This window comes from Leuciscus leuciscus (genome assembly GCF_965113295.1).
Source record: "Leuciscus leuciscus genome assembly, chromosome: 4".
NCBI classification, from domain to species: Eukaryota; Metazoa; Chordata; class Actinopteri; order Cypriniformes; family Leuciscidae; genus Leuciscus; species Leuciscus leuciscus.
Window position 1 is genome coordinate 54,579,887 of NC_138728.1, and position 25,000 is coordinate 54,604,886.

Here is a 25,000-nt window from a genome sequence, read left to right on the forward strand (position 1 = left end):
TTTAAAGAACCGAACAGTTATAAACCGCGGCCCACTGCACTGGATTAAGTGCAGCACAAAAAAGCCACGGACTGCTTCATTAAGGAAGCTCAATCAACCCAGGATCAGCTGGCCTCTCACTTCTGTGACTGACCCCAAGTTTGTCACTAATCAAACTGCCCGTTGATGAAGGATAAAAGAGCGTGTATACACATTGGCAGTGACAGCTCTCCAGTCAACACAAAGGGAGTAACAATGGCAGACTTGGAAAAGCTTAAAAGTGTGCGATCAAGAGCACAGGCTTCATTCACCAAAAGGGCTCATACTCTCACCAAACCGGGACTCTTGGAACCGACTGAAGTCCTCAGGGAATGGAAGATTTTCAGGACAGACTTTTCTAAAGTCACAGATGCGGGACATGAGTATGCTGAAGCCCTGAGGGAATCAACGGATGAAGAGGTCATAGCATTTGCAAACCAAATTGATGTAAAGACAGCGGAGTGTGAGAACAGGTTCCTCGAAGTAAAGAGAGTCACCCAGGAAACCTTTTGGACCAGCTATGCAGAGGAGGCGTTTTTTAAGCAGGCTAAAACAGCTGAGTCGGCCATTACTCAGGCAGAGGAAGAGGAAGTTAACCCTCGGAAGTCAATCAAGTACCGCAGGCTAAGAAATAGAGGTCTTGAAAGAGAGGTCATTGAACTCGGAGAAATGCTGGTAGAGTGGAAGGAGCTGGTTCCTGGTCCGTAGGAATTAGATCTCAGAACACGCCACAAGACACTAAAGAAGAGAGTCCTGGCGTTGTCTGACAAACTGGAGGAGGACGAAGCAGACCAAGTAAAGGGTAGAGAAAGAAACCTGGGAGATGATAGCAGCACGGTTGGTGATCCGATACAAGATGCTTCTTTCCTCTCTCTCCCTGTCATGTCTGCCGATTTCAAGCTGAAGCCCAAAACGTACACGGATAAACGTGACATGAACACCCGGCCTCTCTTACAGCAAAGCAGCCCGGAAAGGACCAAAGGAAACTTTAATCTCAAGCCTCAAATCAGCCTTGAAAGAGCACGGCTACCCACTTTCTCTGGTGACATGAGGGACTATTACCGCTGGAAGATTGAGTGGGAGGACCTACAAGAATTGGGTAACCCACAAGGTGTGGAATGTATAAAAAAGTTCCACTTATTAAATAGTCTCCATGAAAAGGTCAAGAAGGATCTCGTCTTATCTAGCTGTGGATCCGCCGACGATATGTTCAGGCTACTGGACAGCAAATACGGGAACAGAGCGAAAATAGTCCTAATGATCACTAACGAGGTCCAGTCTCTTCCCCCAGTCAAAGGAAACAATCCAAGAAGAACCATTGAATTGATCCAGGCTGTGGAGAGGGCACTGTGCAACCTCCAGATTCTTGGTGAAGAGGACGCTGTGAAGAACCGTGTTGTTGCTCAATCTCTTGAAAGCAAGCTTCCCAGTTCACTCAAGAAGGAGTGGATTATGCACAAAACTGACCCGGTAAACAGGTTCTCTCCACTGTATCATTTTGATTGCCTCCTAGGATTCTTGAAGAAGCAGGAGGAGATTCTTGAAGAGTTGGATCAGTTGGAGTCAAGCCCTGCAGACAAAGGCCCTGTGGAAAAGGGTGCTTCAGACTACCCGGATAAGAGAGGGAGGAAGGCTTTCACTAAATCCACAGCAGGTCAGAAGGACGACTATTGCAGCTGTACTGTCTGTGAAGATGACTCCCATGCCGGCAAGCTATTTGCGTGCAAGGTTTTCAGGGAGCAAGATCTCTTAAGAAAAAGGGCCCATGTGAAAAAGCTAGGGTTGTGCTCCAAGTGTTTGCGGCCCCACCCCAAGGATGGGAAAGGATGCACACCCAGATACCTCTGCCCAAAAGTAGACTGTCGGAAAGGAGGGGTGTCGGACCACAATTACCTTCTGTGTCCAAAGCCACCGACTCCAAAGAAGGACAGCAGCAGTGAAGAGCAGAGCACCATAAAAATTGGAGGAAAGAAACTTGGCCTAACCAACAAACAAGAGGAGTTTCTGGCAGAGCTTACTCCAGAACAAAGAGAGAAATACAAAAATGCGTTCTCAAACAAAATATCATCAACTGTATGCGCCAAGGCTGGAGATGGACTGCAAGAACATCCAGTGGTGATGATGCTGATGGAAGTGACGACAAACTCGGGTTGCCTAATTGGCTCCCTAATCGACCTCGCATCTGATACCAATTATATCACCAATGAAACAGCCGATCGCCTTGGACTGTGCGGTGAGAACATCAGACTTATAGTCCATGGAGTCGGGGGGATGAAGAAGACTGTCCTGACCAAAAGATATTCCCTGCGGCTGAAGGTAAAGACATCCAAGGGAAAAGTGGCAGAGCATAGAATTCTCTGCTATGGCCTGGAAAACATCGCGGAGGTGACTCAATCAGTCACTGCCGAGCAACTGCAGAAGTTCTTCCCCAATGTACCCAGAGACGAACTGGTCCGTCCCACAAAAATTGACCTCCTTATCAGTCACCGGGAAGGTCGTCTTGTACCCCAGCCAATCAAGATTGTGGGAGACCTCGTTCTCTGGGACGGCCCGCTGGGAAAGACTGTTGGGGGAACCCATCCCGATCTCTTTGAGACAGTCGACCTGGCCGTGTACCGCTCTGAAACTCACCTTGCAAGGACCATGAGATCAGCCTCGACGGCGTATAAAGAGACCATCATACCTCAAGAAGAGGAAGTGAATGTGCTTGTCCGGAGCACCGCAACCGCCAACAAAGAGGTCTTCGAGTGGTTCAGGTGGGACAGCATCGGAGCTGCGTGCAGTCCTCAATGTGGCGGCTGCAAGTGTGGTAGGTGCCCCCCTGGAGGAAAAGAAATGACCCTCAAGGAAGAGCGGGACCTGGAAAAGATAAAAGAATGCCTAACATACGTGCTGGCGGACAAACACAGTAACTCTCCCCACTGGGATGCAGCTTATCCCTGGAAGACAAACCTCGACCTCACAACACTGCCAGACAATCGGCAGGCAGTGGAGGCAACCTTCAGAAACACTGAGAAACGTCTGGAGAAGGAACCTGTGTGGAAGGCTGCATACAAAGAACAAATACATGAAATGGTTTCTAGAGGGGCTGCTGCAAAACTCACAAGGGAGGAAATTAACAACTGGGAAGGACCTAAATGGTACATCAGCCATCTAGTTGCACCGAACCCTCACTCCTCCTCAACCCCTGTGAGAATTGTGTGGAATAGTAGCCAAGAGTTCCGAGGCATAAGTCTAAATGATCTCCTTCACAAGGGTCCCGATGTACTCAATCCCATCAGAGGCGTCCTTCTGAGGTTCAGGAGTGGACTTCATGCCGCACTGGGTGACGTAAAAAAGATGTATAACTCAGTGTGGCTGAAAGATGATGAAGTTCATCTCCACCGCTTTCTCTGGAGAGACAACCCTGAGGACGACATTGAGGTGTTTGCAGTCGTCAGAGTTAATATCGGTGATTGTAGGAGCCGCATTTGAGTTTATTTTTGGTTTCATAATTTACTTATAATTGTCTTTTCTATTGCATTTGAGTGGTACACCTTCTACAGCCAGAGAGGGCGCTATCCTATAAGTTGGAGCATGTAGCGCAGAAGGGGAGACAGAAGGAGAAGGCGTGCCAGCAGATACAGTCTTTGACCTCGGCCTGGATCTGCGTTACTGGAGCGCTACAAAGGAATGTTTAAAGACATTTAAACCAGTTTTCATTTTTGTTTATGTACTTTATATTTATTTGCAATAAATACCGACAAACATTCAACGACAACACTCTTGGATTTTCTTGGATTCGGGCTGTGAGTCTGACCCCGTGCTCGCATTCTCCAGGTGGTTGGAAACAATAACAGGGGGTTACAGGAAAAACCCAACATTGTTTTTTGCCACTACATTTCGTCAAAGACTTGCTGTGAATTGATCAAAAACGGATTTATGTTGAAACTACGCGATATGAAGACAAAGGAAACGTTGGTCTAAGTGTGGCAAGCCAAACAAAGAAACACTTCGATGGAGGTATGTGCTTTCAAAGTGAATAATATTTGAAGGATATAGAAACAAATCTCACCACAGCTTTGTGAGTTGGTGAACTGTGACAAACAGATAAGAGCGGTGAAAACACAGCCAAATTGGAACGAATGAAATGCAACGATATGTTGATTTTTGGAAAGAATATGAACTGCTTTCTACATTTTTGAGAACTTTTGCATTGATTGAAGTAAGATAAATACTTTCTGAGATTTTGGGAAGTTTTTTTTTTTTTTTTGAGAATAATGGCTGATTCTAACGAAGAAGAAACAAACCCTGTTAAAGACATGAATGAAACTGTCGCGCAATTGCGCTCATCTAGAGGAGGAAAAATGTCACATGTAACACGGAGAATGAACATTGTGAATGATTTAATGACTAGTCCGGAATTTCTGGATGAAGTTAAACAAAACATGATTAAGTTTAATGAATTTCTTGAAGAGTTCAAAGCCGTGCATGCCTCCTATAGTGAAGTATTGGATGAGGAAGCAAATCAAGAAGACCACGAAACATGGTATCAGCCTAGATGTGTACAGATAACGGCTTTTATGGCTAACGTTGAAAAATGGATTTCAGCCATAGAAAACCCAGGTTCCCAAGCCATAGTTGAAGCCACCTCTTCTGTCAGCCAAGGAGAAGATTCTGATACTGATAGTGATGCACAATCATTTGGATCACATACAGCGTCTGTGTCATTGCGCATCAGTGCAGAGGCAGAAAGAGTGGCTTTAATGGCTAAAGCTGCAAAGCTGCAGGAAAGGCATGCAATTGAGGAGCAGGAGCATATTCTGAGAAAAAAGAGAGAAACTTTAGAGTTGCATTCTGAAATTGAAGCCACTACTGCAAAAATTAATTATCTGAAAGAAGCTGAAATAGAAATGTATAAACCTGCCCAGTCTGATGTCACAGTTCAGATGCCTTTGTTGGGTGCAGAAGCAGATGAAGTGAAGACAAAATCAACAGTGACACATGTACCATTGGATGAAAAGCTTGAAAGCTCACTTTATTTTCATGACAGGACTTCCCCAGTAGTTAAAACCAGGCCAGGTGTTCAGGTTCAATTTCCGCTTCGCAGCAGACCTGTTTGCCAGCCCATGGCTGGCAGTGATATCCGGCCACAACTACAGCAGACCTCGGCTCACAGTATTCCCCCTGTCATTCCCCAGCCAGCAAGGTCAGTCCCAGCCATTCAGTCCACTGTACCTCAAGGGCAAATTCCTACACACAGTTCAGCACAAGAAAGCCACATGATTAAAATTCTGGAAAAGCAGAGTGAATTAACAAGGATTCTTATGAAACAGCAACTTCTGTCTACACTACCGCAGGGTAGCATTCCACTCTTTGATGGACAAGTTCTTGAGTACAAGTCATTCATTCACTCCTTTGAAAGTATGGTTGAAAGTAAAACTGATAACAATAAAGATAGATTGCAGTTTCTTATTCAATATACTAGAGGCCTAGCACAAAGGCTAGTCAAGAGCTGTGAGTACTTGTCACAAGATAGAGGCTACAAGAGAGCAAAGGAGTTGCTAAAGGAAAATTTTGGAAACGAATACAAGATCTCTTGTGCTTACTTGGAAAAAGCCCTATCCTGGTCCCAAATCAAATCTGAGGATTTTAAATCGCTACAGGATTATGCCATGTTCCTTAGGAGCTGCTGCAATGCTATGGAGGAAATGGAATATATGGAGGAGCTGGATACAGTTTCCAACATGAGAAGCATTGTGCTCAAGCTACCATACAAGCTTCGGGAGAGATGGCGTAACAAGGCTTATGAGCTGCAAGAACAACGTAGTCGTAGGGTAAGGATTTTAGATCTAGTCTGCTTTATTGAAAGACAAGCTCGCATAGCAGCTGATCCAGTATTTGGTGATCTTCAAGATCAGTCAGCTAGTAGAGGAAAGGCTAGATCCCCAGTCAAACCACAGGCCTCGAAGTCATCTGGCAGTAGTTTTGCCACTAGTATAGCTATTGCCCAAAAGCAGATGAAGTTTGATCTTTCTTGCCCCTTCTGTAGCTCAAGACACACATTGGACTTGTGTAAAGACTTTTTAAAGATAACACATAGAGACAAGCTCAGTTTTATAAAGACCAAAGGCATATGTTTTGGATGTCTCTCCACAGGCCACATTAGCAGAGACTGCAAAAGGCGTCTCAGCTGTAAAGTATGTAAGCAAGCTCACCCTAGTGTCCTACATATTGAGGCCAAGGATAGTATCATCAAAAAGGCAGAAATATCCTCTGATGTTACAGGCAATGCATCAGCAGGGTTATGTGGTCATATAGGGGCCGGAGACCAAGAGAGTGTGCTGTCCATTGTCCCAGTTCAGGTTAAGGCAGCAAAGGGCAGCCAAGTCTTACAGGTGTATGCTCTCCTGGACCCGGGATCCTCCGCCACCTTCTGCTCCGAGGATCTTATGTTTCGGCTCAATCTGAAGGGAAGAAAAACACACATTCTTCTACGCACAATGAATCAAGAAAAAACTGTTCCAACTCATGTCGTCTCTGAAATGGAAGTTTCAGCACTGAACAGCAATAACTTCTTACCTCTTCCTGATCTCTTCACTCAAAAAGAAATGCCAGTTACCACAAACAGCATTCCCAAGCAGAAAGACTTAGCACAATGGAAGTATCTAAGTCGAGTCAAACTTCCCAGCATTAATTCAAAGGTGGAGCTGTTGATTGGCACAAATGCTCCAAAGTGCATAGAACCATGGGAAGTTGTTAATAGTCAAGGTGGGGGCCCCTACGCAGTTAGAACCTTATTGGGGTGGGTTGTAAACGGGCCACTGAGAAGTGCTGATGGCAGTGCAGAGAATGTGACTGTGAATAGGATATCAGTTACAAGTCTAGAACAGCTTCTGATCTCACAGTATAATCAGGATTTCAGTGAGGTAGCATCTGAGGAGAAGACCGAAATGTCAGTTGAGGACAGAAGGTTTTTAGAGATAGCCAATGAGGCGGTCTTACAAGATGGACATTACTATCTGAAGTTGCCCTTTAGGAAAACTGATGTCAGCATGCCTAACAATCGCCAAGTTGCAGAACAGCGCCTCCAAACCCTGAAAAGGAAAATGAAAAAAGATGAACAATACAAACAGGAATATGTTGCCTTTATCAATGACATCTTTGAAAATCATTATGCAGAGGAGGTCCCAGAGGAAGAACTCACACAGGCACCTGGAAAGGTATGGTACATACCACACCACGGAGTGTATCACCCCAAAAAGAAGAAACTTAGAGTGGTGTTTGATTGTGCAGCTACTTACAAAGGTGTATCCCTCAACACAGAGCTACTACAGGGTCCTGATCTGACCAATTCTCTTGTCGGAGTCATTTGGAGATTCCGCAAAGAACCCATTGGAATTATGGCTGACGTTAAGTCAATGTTCCATCAGGTGGGAGTAGAGAAATCAGGTGTGGACTACTTGCGCTTCCTGTGGTGGCCACAGGGTGACACCAGTCAAACCCCAAAGGAATACCGTATGCTTGTGCACATATTTGGTGCAGTGTCCTCCCCAAGTTGCGCAAGTTTTGCATTACGAAAAACTGCTGATGACAATGAAAGCTGTTTTCCCCTTCAGGTAGCTGAAACAATCCGGCACAACTTTTATGTGGATGATTGTGTTAAGTCCGTGGTTGAAGAGTCTGAAGCCATCCAGCTAGTAAAAGACCTCACTGCACTATGCTACAAAGGTGGATTTCAGCTGACTCAATGGGTCAGCAATAACCGGGCAGTTCTAGCATCCATTCCAAAAGAAAAATGGGCAAAAGAAATCAAAACACTGGATCTTGACAAAGACAGCCTACCAATGGAAAGAGCCCTGGGATTGCAGTGGTGCGTGGACTCTGACCATTTCCAGTTTAACATCAATTTAAGCCAGAAGCCACATACCCGCAGAGGCATACTTTCTGTTGTAAGTTCCATTTTTGATCCCCTCGGTTTTCTTGCTCCTCTCATTCTCCCAGCCAAGCAGTTGCTACAGGAGCTCTGCCAGAGAGGCTTTGGATGGGACGAACCTTTACCCCAAGCTGTAGTAGACAGGTGGGAAGGATGGACAAACAGTTTAGAAAGAATAAAAAGCTTCAGTGTTGCACGTTGTTTGAAACCAAAAGGCTATGGAACAACAAAGTGTGCAGAACTACACCATTTTGCTGACGCCAGTGAGAATGGCTATGGCTCAGTGAGCTACATAAGACAAGCTAATGAACAGGACATTGTACATGTCACTTTTCTCATGGGAAAGTCCAGAGTCCTTCCTTTAAAGAACATCACAGTACCACGTCTGGAGCTGGCCGCTGCAGCATTGTTGGTAAAGGTGGACAAAATGCTAAGGAGAGAACTACATCTACCCTTAAAGCCCTCCGTTTTCTGGACTGATAGCCAAACCGTACTTAAGTACATTAGAAGTGACACTGCAAGATTTAAAACGTATGTAGCCAACAGGGTCTCGCTGATTCGGGATAACTCGGAGCTGTCTCAATGGAGATACGCAAGAAGTAAAGACAATCCAGCTGATGATTCCTCGAGAGGATTGAGTGCAGGTAAATTCATGGAACAAAGGAGGTGGATGCATGGCCCAGAGTTCCTATGGAAACCTGAGGAAAGTTGGTTAGAGGTGGAGGCATTGGGCTCAGTGTTACAGGATGATCCAGAGGTCAGGAGAAACACTACTGTGTTTACAACAGTGGTAAACACTGAAACACCCACAGACCAGCTTATTTCATACTTTTCAAATTGGATTAGGCTACTTAAAGCAGTGGCATGGTACATCAAACTAAAAAAGGCCTTGATACTGAGAATCAAAAAACAAAAGGGCTTCCCATCGTATCAAGTCACTACCCGCTCCCACAGCCAAAAGGTGAACCCAAAACTTGAGGGCGGTGGACAGCTCCTCACAGTGGAAGATCTCTTACAGGCAGAAAGGTCAGTTATCTCTTATGTTCAGAGGCAAGCATTCCCAGCTGAAATTACAACACTGCAAATGACCCCACCTAAAGTGAAAAGGAGCAGCAGGATCTGTAGGCTTGATCCTGTGCTAGATGAAGGCATCTTAAGAGTAGGTGGCCGGATGCATAAATCTGCCATGCCTGATGAAACTAAACACCCCTGTATCTTGCCCAAAGATTCACACGTTTCAATTCTTCTTTTAAGACACATTCATGAACGTTGTGGTCACAGTGGCAGGAACCACATGCTCTCAGAGCTCCGTAAGAAATATTGGATTATTAAGGCCAACTCCTTAGCAAGAAAGGTGCTCTCAAGATGTGTCATGTGTCGACGTGTGAAGGGCAAAGCAGGTGAGCAAAAAATGGCAGATTTGCCGCTAGAAAGAATCCTACCTGACCTCCCTCCCTTTACCAATGTCGGATTGGACTACTTTGGCCCGATTGAAGTGAGGCGAGGAAGAAGCACCATCAAAAGGTATGGAGTTCTGTTTACATGTATGTCTAGCAGAGCTGTTCATTTGGAAGTAGCTTTCTCATTAGACACTGACTCATGCATCCACGCTTTGAGGAGATTTGTTTGCAGGAGGGGGCAGATTAAGCACATCAGATCTGACAACGGAACGAACTTGGTGGGTGCTCAGGTGGAGCTCAAGAAAGCTCTGATGACACTGGACAAGTTGAAGATCCAGGATGCCCTGCTTCCTGATGGAATCAAGTGGAGTTTCAACCCACCAGCTGCATCGCACCATGGCGGAGTCTGGGAAAGGCTTATAAGATCTGTTCGTTATGTGCTGTACTCCACACTCCATCAACAGTCCATCGATGATGAGGGTCTTCAAACTCTATTCTGTGAGGTAGAGGCTATTCTAAACAACCGTCCTCTCTCCACAGTGTCCTCAGACCCATATGACCTAGAACCGCTGACCCCAAACCACCTTCTCCTGCTGAAAACTCAGCCCATTATGCCTCCTGGAATCTTCCTGAAATCAGACCTTTATGCTAGACGCCGCTGGAAACAGGTCCAGTACATGGCAGATCTCTTCTGGCATAGATGGACCAAAGAATACCTTCTTCTACTCCAGGAAAGGCAAAAATGGACTGTAGTGAAGAAGAACCTGAATGTTGGAGATCTTGTTCTGGTGGTTGACCCCACTGCTCCTAGAGGGTCATGGCCATTAGGAAGAGTTCTAGAGACCAAGCCTGATCGAAAGGGGCTGGTCCGATCCGTGAAGCTCCAGACACAGACTTCAATCCTTGATAGGCCCATTACCAAGCTGTGCCGAATTCTGGAAAATGAAGAGTGTCCAGTGCCCCTTAAAGATCACCAATAAGGGATGTAATGTATACATATACATATTTTTCTAAAAGTGTTAAGAGATTATTTGATTTCTGGCTCCTTTTTTGTATTTATTTTTAATTGATTCTATAGAGAACAATTAGGGGCCGGTGTGTAGGAGCCGCATTTGAGTTTATTTTTGGTTTCATCATTTACTTATAATTGTCTTTTCTATTGCATTTGAGTGGTACACCTTCTACAGCCAGAGAGGGCGCTATCCTATAAGTTGGAGCATGTAGCGCAGAAGGGGAGACAGAAGGAGAAGGCGTGCCAGCAGATACAGTCTTTGACCTCGGCCTGGATCTGCGTTACTGGAGCGCTACAAAGGAATGTTTAAAGACATTTAAACCAGTTTTCATTTTTGTTTATGTACTTTATATTTATTTGCAATAAATACCGACAAACATTCAACGACAACACTCTTGGATTTTCTTGGATTCGGGCTGTGAGTCTGACCCCGTGCTCGCATTCTCCAGGTGGTTGGAAACAATAACAGGGGGTTACAGGAAAAACCCAACATTGTTTTTTGCCACTACAGTGATAAACCCGCAGGATGTATCGCCCAAGTTGCAATGAAGGAGACGGCCAACCTTCCGCAGTTTGCTGATATGATTGAAGAACGGCGAGCTCTGACTGAGGACAGCTATGTGGATGACATCCTGACCTCACACGATGACCTCAAGACGCTGGAGAGGATCACCAAAGGGGTGGAGGAGATTTTGAAAGCAGGAGGTTTCTTCCTCAAACCGTGGGTTCTGTCACACCAAAGTGGGAGGAGTGGAGCCCCTGCTGAAACAACTGTACCCAGGACCCTGGTACTGCCCAACCAAATGCATGATGGGGAGAACAAAGCACTTGGGGTCGGCTACGAACCTGAGACAGACAAGCTTCGGTTGCTGACTTCTATCAACTTCTCTAAGAAAAGAGGGAAAATGAGGACAGGATTTAATCTGAGCATGGAGGATGTCAGGGAAGGAACACCAAATCCCCTTACCCGACGCATACTTCTTAGCCAGATTGCCGCATTATACGACCCGGTTGGTCTTGCCTCACCAGCCAAACAGAAGGGAGTGATGTTGGTACGAGAATCATTCCAGGAAGCTGGCAAGGACAACCCATCTAAAGACACATGGGATGCCCCTCTCTCATTAAAACTTCGAGAAGCCGCAATAACGCTCTTTGAAGAAATTGTGAGACTTGGCCAGGTAAGGTTTGAGAGAAGTCTCACGCCGCCTGGAGCCATAGGCCCACCAACAGGGATCACGTTCTCAGATGGAAGTGAATCCTCCTTTGGAGCCGTACTTTACCTGCGGTGGGAAACCTGAGACAAAGTTGTAATGAAGTTGGTGGAATCCAAGGCTAAACTCACCCCTCTCGACCAAAAGGGAGATGTGATCAAGGCGGAACTCTGTGGCGCGGTCTTCGCTACCCGCCTAAAAAAGTATTTTGAGAAGCACTGCCACATTAAAGTCAAACAATGGATTCACTTTGTGGACAGCCAAACAATCCTGGCAGCCATCCAAAAGGACAGCTACGGCTTCCAGACCTTTTTCGCTAATCGAATCGGTGAGATTCAGAAAGCCGGACAAGTGGAAGATTGGAGGTGGATTGAAGGCAGAAGAAACATTGCTGACATACTTACCAGAGGTGCAACTCCTGAGGAACTTAACGAAGGGTCAGAGTGGCAGCAAGGCCCTGAGTTCCTGAAATTGCCCAAGACCGACTGGCCTATGAAGATGGCCAGTGAGATTGCACCCTCTGCTGCTGAAGATGTGGGAAAACTTCAGCGGAAAGCCTTCTCAGCAGTGGTCACCAGGGCCCAGTCAAAAGAAAGAACTGGCCTTAACGGGCCTGACATCAAGGCGGACCTCAAGCATGAAGGAGTCAATGGTAGGCCGACATCACCAGCTGTCCCGGATGCAACATTAGCAGCAGACAGACAGAGAAGGCCCTGGGCAATTGGACTGGTGCGCCTTGTGGAACCTCAACGCTTCAGTTCTCTGTCCAAGTTGTGTGGTTCCATAGCCTGGACTCGACGGGCTGCAGAAACCTGGCTGAGAAAACGCCAGGCACCAGACACATCAAAGTGGGAGGCAAACCGCTCTATCCTGTCTACTGAAGAGAGAGCACAAGCCTTCCGAGACCTGGTCCTCGCAGCCCAAGATTGCAGTCAGTTCCTGGACTCAACACTGAATCGCTTGGTGGTCCACATGGACGAGAGCACAGGAATCCTTCCCTGTGGAGGACGAATCCAGTCCTGGAAAGAAGATGGAACAGCTGTTCCTTTAATTCCATTTCGTTCATGGCTCGCAACGCTACTGTCAAGAGAAGCTCATGACGAGAACCATGAAGGTGTTGCTGCCACGCTTCTGCGCACCAGAAGGAAAGCATGGATTGTGCAAGGTCGGAGGATAGTAAAGAAAGTTGCGAACGACTGTATTACATGTCGCAAACTGAAAGAAAAGATGTGCCAGCAGATGATGAGTGATCTGCCGCCAGAACGCTCACAGCGTGCTAACCCATTTGAGTATACCACACTTGACCTTTTTGGCCCCTTCGAAATCAAGGATGCTGTCAAGAAAAGAACAGGAAAAAAAGTCTGGGGCATAGTATTCTGTTGCATGGCATCAAGGGCAGTTCATGTGGACCTCGCTGACGATCAATCATCTGAAAGTTTTCTCCAAACTTACTTTCGCTTTGTAGCATTGAGAGGCCATCCCAGAAAATTGTGGTCAGATAGGGGAACCAATTTCATTGGAGCTAAACCTGCCCTACAAGACTTGCATAGGTACTTAGCTACCTTACGGGAAGCATCCATAGAGGACAAAGCCGCCAGGAATGGGACAGTCTGGGCATGGAACTTTCATCCGGCTGACGCACCTCATCGCAACGGGGCTGCGGAAGCTGCAGTTAAGCTCATAAAAAGGGCTCTCACTAGCCTCGGAGGGACAACAAGCTCACTCACCTGGGGTGAACTCCAAACCCTCTTCTACCAGGCAGCTAACCTCACCAATGAAAGGCCAATTGATGCCAGGGCACAAGAACAAGAAGACTCTATAGAGTATTTGACCCCCAATATTCTGCTCCTCGGGAGGAGCAGGCAAGGAGGAGATACAGGAGGAATTGATTTATGCACTCATCCCTGGCGCCGTCTAAGAGCCATCCAGATTGGTGTGGATATGTTCTGGAAGAAGTGGAGTGAACTAGCCGGACCTAACCTATTCATTCGGCCAAAGTGGCATCAGACCCAAAGGAATGTAGCAATTGGTGACATTGTTTGGATTGCTGATCAAAACGCACTGCGAGGGCAATTCCGGCTTGGACGGATCCAGGCCGTGTACCCTGACAAGAAAGGACTTGTGAGAGACGCAGACGTTAAGACGTGTGCAGGCCCCCCTGCCTCCCTAATAGTTGGGCAACTTAAGAGGAACCCTCAGCAGCTGACGTCAGTCATCCTACGGAGAGACGTGAGAAGACTGGTAGTCCTCATCCCTGTGGAAGACCAGTGACTCCTAGACCTCGTCTCTTCGGCCACCAGTTCTACCACGTCTAAACGCCCAAACCCCTGATTCTGAAGGCATTACCTCAGGATACCTCTCTTTTTCTCTCTTTTTCTTTGTCTCTCTCTCTCTTTCTCCCTCGCTGGTTGGTACGTATCTATGCTGCCTTTGCCACCACTTGCACCACCATTCACGAAGAATGAAAAGTACATACCCCATATGACCAAACCTTGCAGAATACCACACATCTGTCAGGGGAGGTGCCTGAACAGTGACAATGGAGTTCTATTCTTCATGATAAAAAAAAAAAAAAAAAAAACATTATATCTTATGTGGTGTAATGAAATGTTTTGTCTGTGACCGCCTTGAATCACATGATCAGTCGGTCAAGTGGGAGGTGTTGCGTTCACTACGTCACGGGTGTTCAGCAGCAATGTAACGTAGGTTAATAGGTGGGAGGTTCACTTACCTGATTGAAGCACGGGCCAGTCAAGAGTTGAAACGTGGACCAGTAAAATCCCAAAGCAGTGTGTTAGAATCCAGTAATGTATGAGCACGAGCTATAAGCGGGAGCGAGTACTAGTTTTGGCATGTTGTCTCGTCAGGAGAGATGCGCCACCGGTAAGCTGCTGTTTCTATCCATTGAGCTGCGGTTTAAGTTTGTTTATCTGTTTGCGCTACCGCTGTGCTGCCGCTGTATATGTGCGCTGTTTGTATGCTTGATAACTGTTACTTTGGTCACGCGGATAAAACCTTGTTTGCGGTCTAATGTTTAACGTTGTCGGCTCGATAGTATCCGTGGCTATATTCCAGCAAATGTTTGAAATTGGAGCGTTTCACTGTCACACGAGTTACTTCCTGTTTGCGGTGGTGGATGGGTAATGTAGTTAATCACTTTACATTGGTAATGGATTGCTATGCTCAGCGTTGGTACTTAAAACTACACTCACTGTCTTTCACTTTAAGCCAACATACTGAGAACACTTTTGTGGTTTAGGGCTATTGGTTTAATGTGTAAAATTGACATTGATGTACATTTGGTGTGTGTGAAATTGTTGCATTTCTGTGTTTAGATGCATGTGCTTTGTTTAGTCATTAAGTTTAAACACTAAGTATATTATAATATTTATAATATTAAATACTGACTATATTGAAATTTATATTTGTATATTATTCAGAATTTATGGTATATTATGTATGTGGCTATAAATATTGTTGTTTACACCATAGCTTTTCTATTTCTACAGGTTTATAACCTGCTATTTGTGGACTAATCAACTGTATGTGAAAAATTAATAAGAGTAAATAAAAAACCACAATGAGTTACAACAACGTGTCCTCTCCTGACGCCCCGTTCGGTGGGGAGATTTTTAAAGAACCGAACACACACACACACACTCACACACACACACACACACACACACACACACACACACACATACACACACACACACATACACACTCACACACACACACACACACACACACACACACACACACACACACACACACACACACACACACACACACACACACACACACACACACACACACACACACACACACACACACACACACACACACACACACTCTCACACACACACACACACACACACACACACACAGTCAGATCTGAAATGAAGACTCGAGATAGAGAGTTTCTGTAATTCACTGATGTGTGTTTTCTCTCCATCAGATCCTCATCGCCTCACTCTGGATCTGAACACACACACACACACACACACACAGATAGAGAGTTTCTGTAATTCACTGATGTGTGTTTTCTCTCCATCAGATCCTCATCGCCTCACTCTGGATCTGAACACACACACACACACACACACACACACACACACACACACACACACACACACACACACACACACACACACACACACACACACACAGAGAGAGTTTCTGTAATTCACTGATGTGTGTTTTCTCTCCATCAGATCCTCATCGCCTCACTCTGGATCTGAACACACACACACACACACACACACACACACACACACAGATAGAGAGTTTCTGTAATTCACTGATGTGTGTTTTCTCTCCATCAGATCCTCATCGCCTCACTCTGGATCTGAACACAGTGCATACACGCCTCCGTCTGTCTGAGGGGAACAGAGTGATTACTAACACTGACCCAGAGCTCCAGCCGTATCCGGATCATCCAGACAGATTTGATGTGTACTCTCAGGTGTTGTGTAGAGAGAGTGTGTGTGGACGCTGTTACTGGGAGATTGAGTGGAGTGGTGTTGTGCGTATATCAGTGTCATATAAGAGCATCAGCAGGAAGGGACGGGGTGGAGAGTGTGCGTTTGGATCTAATGATCAGTCCTGGAGTTTGTCCTGCTCTTCCTACAGTTACACATTCTGGCACAATAACATTAGGACTGCTCTCCCTGTAGAGTCCATCAGGAGCAGAACAGGAGTGTGTAGAGTAGGAGTGTATGTGGATCACAGTGCAGGAACTCTGTCCTTCTACAGCGTCTCTGACAGAAACACACTGAGGCTCATACACACACTCCAGACCACATTCACACACACACTCTATCCTGGGTTTGTGGTTTATCGTAGATCATCAGTGAGACTGTGTTGATGAGTGAGAATAGCCTGATGAGAGACTCTACCCATAATGCTTTGAGCTCATGATAAATCAGTGACAGTGAGATGATGATCTAGAGTCTCTTATTGTCTCTTCATCACATTAATAACAGCTGAACTTCTGTCAGTGAAATAAAGAGAAACACACACACACACACACACACACACACACACACACAGAGAAGAGAGAGGAAATATGAGACACAATGAGACTCACTGAAACGTGTGTGTGTGTGTGTGTGTGTGTGTGTGTGTGTGTGTGTGTGTGTGTGTGTGTGTGTGTGTGTTATTAAACATAATTCCTCTGCTGTGGGTTGTGTGTGTGTGTGTGTGTGTGTGTGTGTTATTAAACATGATTCCTCTGCTGTGGGTTATGTGTGTGTGTGTGTGTGTGTGTGTGTGTGTGTGTGTGTGTGTTATTAAACATGATTCCTCTGCTGTGGGTTATGTGTGTGTGTGTGTTTGTTTTTGTGGTTTACAAGGACTTTTGACCTGAATACGCACCAGCACTATGGGGACATTTGGGTTTATGAGGACAGAGGCCATGTCCTCATAAATCCGACAGCGTAGATGTCATTTACTACGTCCCAGAAGCTCCCTCTCAAAGTTTGGCGCCATGTCCTTACATACCACAAAAACCTGAAATTTTACCATACACTGTGTATCCCCCGATTTCGAGAGTGCGCTCGCGGAGCCAGGTCCTGGTATTACACCCGCGTCATCAAAAATTTACATTTTTCACACAAGTGTATTCTTTGGGGCCTGTGATTGGTCAGATCGGTACCGGTGTGGTGAAGTATACGGTAACTCTGAAGTATTCGGTAACCCTGAGGACCCAAGCAATCCGATTGGTTCAAAGCACGTTTTATGGGTAATCGCTTTAGTGCCTGGTTATAAATCATACAAAATTATTTTATTATAGAAGACGTTTGTACTACGTTTTAACGAGTCATTAATGTATTTAATGTATTTTAAATGATACGTTTCATATACTAGTATTTAACCGAAGCTATAGATTGTGAAATTAAACATTTCTCGTTGTTCGTGTGTTTTTTAGTTAGCTTAGATAATAGCATAGCATACAGCTAACGTTATCCGATGATCGTGCTATGAGCTTAAACTGCACTGATACTGCCTTACCGTATTCACAGCCATTCGTAATGCAATTATAATTATGTAATTATTTTTTATCCTCAATAATCAGCGCAATATGTTACAAGTACACTTTTATTTATTAAAAGAGCCATAAAATAATATTTATTTGTGTATATTACTATTTTTGCTATTACATTTAAATAAATTACAGAATGCTAGCTATGTTTTGTGGGCATAAATATTAATTGGTTGTCTAGCCTTGACTAAAGAACACTATAATGTAATTATGGAATCACAATCTTAATGTAATTAATCAAACACCTTAATTCATATAATAATCTTTATTTTAAAGAAATAACATGTTAAAGTATGTTTTGTGACGAAATTATTTGTTTTAAAGAAATAGGGCATAATATGTTTTTTTTTATTACAAGCATGTAATTTGTGTACTAATGCATATGATTTATGTCATAATAATTCTTAATACAGAACATCATACAACACAATAACATTTAATGTAATTAAATTAGAGAATCAAAACTTATATAAAAATTGTATTAAATTACACAATACAATACATAATGAATTCTGAAACTGAATTATGAGATGTAATATATTACATTTTTATTAACACAAAACTACAAGCAAAATGCACATCGTTTTAGGACATTTATAGAGCTTTTTAAAATACACAACAATACAAAGCAGCTTTAAACAAACATACTCTAGTATGTCTTTACTTTCCTAAACACTTTTGTGATAGTCCTCTGGCTATAGATTGTGAAGATTTAAAAACCATTAATGTTGAGTTAGCTGTGTTAAAATATTTAATGAACTGTAAGGTTAAAGTTTTTTGAGAGCTAATGAGACAAATAGTGTATTAGATGCAGTGTATTTTGCTGTATGAAAAGTCAAATCTTTAGTTTGAAGTAAATTCATTGTCTAGGCAAGTCACCTTTATTTATATAGTGCTTTTTACAATACAGATTGTATCAAAGCAGCTTCACATTGATAAAATGAAAATAATACAACAAAGTTTGTTTCTAGAAGAAAATTGCATCATTGTCCACCCAAATTAGACAGATCAATAATATTGTTGAATATTAAATGTCCCCAAATAAGCAAGCCAAAGCCAAGGCAACAGTGGCAAGGAACCAAAACTCCATCAGTGACAGAATGGAGAAAAAAACCTTGGGAGAACCCAGGCTCAGTCTCTCAGTTCTCCTCTGGCCAACCAGCGAACAGTGTATGATTATGATCCAGGCAGCATTACAGGTCAGAGGTCAGATTGGTTGTGTCGATGAGGTCGGCACTTCAGGGATGCGTCATGGTTGGGTCCACGTGCAGGTCCACCATCTAGTCTGAATACGGCCGGAGTCCACCTCACTTCGGAAACGGAGAGACTGGTTGACAATTCAGCACTGCGTTGTCGTCGCGTCCAGGCGTAGGTCCTTCATCTGATCTGGATACGGCCTGGATCCGGCGGACTGCGGTAAACCTCGGTATAAGCAGAGAGACTAATATTAACCTAGATGCCATTCTTCTTATGATGGAACGAGAACATCAGGATTTATGGGAAGTGTTCCCGGTTCCGGCTGGCCTAATCTATGCAGCCTAATATGGAATTATAGAAGTCTATAATGTGTTATGTGTATGCTAGGTCAAAGAGATGTGTTATTAGTCTAGCTTTGAACTGACTGAGTGTGTCTGCTTCCCGGACAATGGTAGGAAGACTGTTCCAGAGTTTTGGTGCTAAATAGGAGAAGGATCTACCGCCAGCAGTCGATTTTGATATTCTAGGAATTATCGGGAATGAATGGTGTATACTTTGTAGAGCCCTAAAAAAAGTGTTTCAACAAATTACATTTTACATAATCAATTGCATTTAATCATTTCTTTTTAAAGCAGTTCCAATCACCTGCTTTGAGGTGTTGATGGCATGCACCACATCCTCCAGTTTTTCGTCCCAGTCATTCTGCATGTCATTGCAGTACTTTGACAATGACCTCTTTATAGTCTGATTTGTCCTCTCATCCTGTCCATTTGACTGAGGGTGGTAAGCTGACGTGACACACTGCTTCACACCCAATTCCTTAAATATGTCCGCATTTAGCTGTTATCAAAAAGTTATCAAAGACATGGTAGATTCTTATAACATATAGCCCAAAAATTTTATAATAAAATCTTCTTAACTAAATAATAATAACCTGGTTCACAAACTCCCTCCCCTGGTCTGTGATTATTCTTTCAACCAGTCCATATGCATTAAATGCTTGTAAGACCCCTGTAGCCACCTCAACTGCGGTCTTAGACTTCAGGGATTTGGCGAAAACCCATTTGGTGAAGAGGTCAGTCATTGTGAGGACATAAATGTTCCCCTGAGGACTGGTTGGAAATGGTCCCATCAAATCCATTCCTATTACAGTCCAGGCTTTAGTGACCTTGATAGGGTGCAACACTGGGGCCACTGTTTTAATAGTATCATTACACTGACACTGTGGACATTGGGCAATCTAAAAAAAAATTTGTAGGTGTTTGTAACATTACAAACAACAGAAACACATTACTTTGTACAACTACATCAGGGGTCTCAAACTCAACATAGGATTTTGAGGACACGACTTAACACCATTAAGTATTTATTATAATATGATCTTGTGGCCTCAATATAATATGTCGTGGCCTCAACATAACGTACCAATGAGTTAATTATTTACACTTGAGGGGCTGTATGAAACCATCTCGTGGGTCAAGAATTTGAGTCTACAATTATCTTACCCACTTCATGACGTCCGGAAAGATGCCTTGCCAGTAGTATGCGCTTGCAATCTTATTAAATGTCCTTGTTATCCCCTGATGCCCACCTGTAGCTGGGCTGTCATGACAGTCCCGAAGGACTCGTTCCTTCTGTTGCTCATCCATGACAACTAGACGGTTTGATCCGTCTGCAGTCTTGTAATAAAGATGTCCACCTGTGTTAGAGACATAAAGAGGTAATGTGAGGGAACGCAACACACAGTAAATCATGTTATTTATTGAAGAAAATATTACGTAAAATTAGTTGTTTTATCATAAGCAAACGTAGCGGATACTGTAAATTACATAATACATAACACATTAAAAGGCAATGATATTTTTCTACTTTCCCTGCACAATGAACTTCTTAGCAGAACGCCTGACAATTCTGTTCCGTCCGGTGTCGGCGTTCCCTTGGTAAACTCCACGCTCCAGGTACTCCTTCACCTCAGCATGCAACGCAAACTGTAACATAACTTTAATGCAAAGCAAAAGTAATGATATTAGGTTGATTAAACGTATTAATTGTGCAGTCAATCGATCCAAAAAATTAACTCGATTAAATACACTTTTTTTCTGATTAAGCGTGATTGATCACAATCATAAACACTCAAGTTTCAGTAACACTGTATAATAACGTTCAGATGTAAGTCATTTATAAGTGGTTAGTTAATGATGAACTAATCATTTACAGAACATTCATAAATTATTAGCAAGTGATATACTAACATTTTATGTATGTTTTGTAAATTCCGTTACAAGTCATTTACAAATGATTAGTAAATGATTAACTAATCATTTACTAAACATGAATATGCGTTTCATACATGTTTAATAAATAATGTTATTTTTTCTGTATGTATGTAGTAATTAGAGGGTTCAGAAAGTGTTGTAAATGGCTTGAATACACATACAGATCATTTGTAACAGGTAAGTATCATTTGTAACAGGTAAGTGTAACACATTTACAAGTAATGAATATTTTACACTTTAGATTAGGGGATGCAAAAAGTGTTGTAAATGATTTATTCATGCGTTTACACATCTATAACAGGTGTTGAACACTGTAGTGTGTAGTGTCGTGTGTAGTGTAGTGTGCACTGCAGTGTAAGTGCTGACTGGTGAGGGTATAGACAGCTGTCTTCTCTGAAACACATGGAGTCTTTAACCACTGTGCACCTGATGTGAGCAAAACATAGAGAAAAATTTAACATAATGAACATTTATGAAACGCATAGTCATATTTTATAAATGATTAGTTAATCATTAACTAATCATTTGTAAATTACTTGTAACGAAATGTACAAAACATACATAAAATGTTAGTATATTACTTATTAATCATTTATGAACACATAGTCATGTTTCATAAATAATTAGTTACTCATTTACTAATCACTCAAAAAAAATTTTTTACAAAGCATACATAAAATGTTAGTATATCACATGCTAATCATTTATGCATGTTTTGTAAATGATTAGTTCATCATTAACTAAGCACTTATTAATGACCTACAACTGAACGTTATTATGAAGTGTTACCCAAGTCTCTATACGTTTTTACTATATTTTATAATTTAATCATTTCACATTTAATCTTCAGATTAATGTAGAAAAACATAAAATAACTAAATAAAGACATTATATTTTAAATACTTGTTTAATAACTTATATATATATAAATGAAGGCCAGTATCACTGATACTAATACAGCTACTGATGTCTTGATAAATATGGGAAATAAAAAGAAATTGAATAAAACGTAAAACACTCTGCACTGCATAATTTATAAATTAGATATAAATGAATCCTTATTAAAGCTACAAAAGTTCTTTAGTTAGGAGCAGTGAGTAATTTTCTCTGTTCCCATTGTTATTTGATTGACCTCGTGTGAGACAACTATATTGGGTGCTGTCCCTTTAAGACCTGCAGTTGCCGACTGCCAATTACTGCTGCGCAGTGCGCACCATATGGTGCGCGTGACTGTCAGGACATGTGTGTGTCTTTTCGCGCTCAAATGTTTTTAAACCACTTGCTTTAAGTGCATGTTAAATGTAAAGCTAGCTAAAGAATGACAGAAAAAAAAAACGAATGCTGCGTTATTTTTATCGCGTTAAACTGGACTAAAATAATCGCATGCGTTAACTTTGATAGCACGAGTTATTAATATATTCAATGCAACTGTGCCAAGGTGCTCAAACTCGCTTTGATGTATTTATGCAAGTGCCTGCACGAGCTGAGGCCTTTAATTTTTAATTGTTCATTCGGCAAAAAAGACTTTCGTCCAAATTGTTTTAGGCCTATTACATTGCAAATATTTTTTTTTCCGAAAGAAAAGCATGCTCATGCAATAATGTTGAACTGTGTCTTAAGTATCTATAACGGTAAAAATTATTACAGGCCGATAATTTCGTTTTTATTAAAATATAACTACAATTAAACATTATTAAAATACACCGGGTGATGGATATACTTACTGAAATGTTGGATGATGAGAAAAAAAAACACAATAATTAATGTAAAGTTAAATTGATAATTAAATTATATTTTTGAATTAAGTAAGGTAAATGTATTGGTCGCAGAGATGAAATTGTCCAGAGATATTTGGTCACAGAGATGAAACTGTCCAGAGAGATGCACAGATGTCCAAAGATGAAATTTTCGCAGAGATACTTTGTAGAATTTCTGACGAAAGGGACCTGTGAAACATGGCAATCGTATATATAGTCCCGCATTTAAAAAAAAAGAAAGTGATGAGACATTCTCATTGGTCATTTTCAAGTGTCTTTAAAAATGACAATATTTTATTGATGAATTGCGTTACATTGTTTTGTTTTTTTAAACCTGTGTAACATATATATATTATAAATTGCCCTTTCGATGTGTGCAAAAATATTGTATTGGTGAAAAACGTTATCTCTAATACGTTTTTTTTTTTTTTTTTTTCTGTCATGTACAACCGGAATGGCAATATCATTACTTTTTGCATTAGAATATACAGAACAGGTGCATAAAAGAAATACAAATAAAACAAGAAAAATAATTATCATAGTATTAAACAAAAAAGATTGAAAGGTTAAAGGGGCTGGTTGTGTTTTTGTTTTGTAAATCATATTCTTCTTTAATGCAAACAATATTTATTGCATTCTTTTTTTTTTCATCACTTTAAGGGCTTTTAAGACAAACTCATTAAGAAGTTTTCTCTCATTTACAACTCTTCTCATTTATAACTCATTTACAAGCAAAGTAATACATTACAAGTAACATCCATTACATAATCAGATCACTTTTTGATGTTATGAGTAAATAAATGCAATAAAATCACATACATTATGTAAGCACGTTACATTCTAATAATACAAATACATTTATTTACATGAATGTCACTGCAGATTAAGTATTTTCAAAAACACTATTCACAGTATAAGTATGAATTGTAGCTGAAATATAGCCATTGATGCATGAGGTCCACTAGTGGACAGATAATTGATCAGATTTTTCTCCCAATCTAAAATCAAAACTTGAAAATTTTAACTGTGATATGACTCATTAGATATTGTTTGATGCTGCAAAAATTTTTTTACCTACAAGAGTCTCCTAGGAAAGAAGGAATGGTTGAATATTCCGGAGCAACTTGGCATTTCTGACTGACAATTGACCATCTTGGTTTGGAGGGGAAAAAAATCTTAACACAACGGCTTGCCACTTGGTTGCAATGTATAGGATGATGCACCCGGGTCCAATGAAGAGGCTGATGTGCAACTATGCCATCAAAACCCGTGCAAATTTAAGCAAATGTTTTTTTAATAGCTGTCCACTGTAGTGACCACTATGCATGAAAGGGTTAATCCATATAAAACAGCGCTTAATCTTGCAAAGTATGTTTTGGTGCTACTGCTATCATTACGTTAGTAATTCATTAAGTTAACTATAAAGTGTCGCTATGTTGTAGATTGTTTTCATAGTTATGTGTGAACTTGTGTGTATGTGTGGTTGCATTAGTTGCAGCCTATAATTTCAGTTTTATTGATCAATAATAGCCATTATAAAAGCAGCCTAAAAGGTATAAGAAGCTATACAAGTCAAGAAATAAATGAAGTAAAACGATTCAGTCAAACATAAGTCAGCAGGCTACAACGTTAAAGATAAATAGCCTAAATAATTTAACGTTATATAAAATTATGAAACTAAAACTTTGCCCTCAGCCAAAACGATTTGCCAGGGAACAAATGATAGATTAATGATATCAAAGATCGTACACGATCGATACACAAGACCAGCGGCAGACTTCAGCATCTCATCAGCCGAGGTATGGTTGTTCCAAGCGGGATACATGAGCGCTGAGCACCCGGTGAGCCCTTCGATCTCACATCTCCGAAAACGTCAGATCAAATTTTTAAATAGGCGCTATCTGTATAAACAAACAACATATTTGAGATTGAAACAACTACATTATCGACTGAAAAACTCTTAAAACTACATTTCGTGACACATTAAGAGTAGTATTTTTAAATTTCGCGGTCTTTCTCCTGCTATTGACGCAACTTGAGATTTTAAATATTAGCTATAGAATATACACAATTTACATATACAATATACAATTTAATTTAATCTTACCTTGCATATAGCAGCGGGATTTAGCATTCTACATAAAGCTACCACATAATAACACTAAAACAGC

General features: G+C 42.0%; 1 long non-coding RNA gene and 1 pseudogene across 2 annotated transcripts in view; both read left to right on the forward strand.

Moving 5' to 3' along the window:
* LOC309497118 (NACHT, LRR and PYD domains-containing protein 3-like) overlaps positions 1–16,704 on the forward strand; it is a 125,776-nt pseudogene extending 109,072 nt beyond the window's left edge. The window contains exon 8 of the transcript XR_014211789.1: positions 15,882–16,704. The product of XR_014211789.1 is annotated as an NACHT, LRR and PYD domains-containing protein 3-like (transcript). The remainder of the gene's footprint in view (positions 1–15,881) is intronic.
* A 1,450-nt stretch (positions 16,705–18,154) lies between these two features.
* Positions 18,155–25,000, forward strand: part of LOC309497152 — a 32,127-nt gene continuing 25,281 nt past the window's right edge. The window contains exon 1 of the long non-coding RNA XR_014205429.1: positions 18,155–18,798. This is a non-coding gene — a long non-coding RNA (uncharacterized lncRNA). The remainder of the gene's footprint in view (positions 18,799–25,000) is intronic.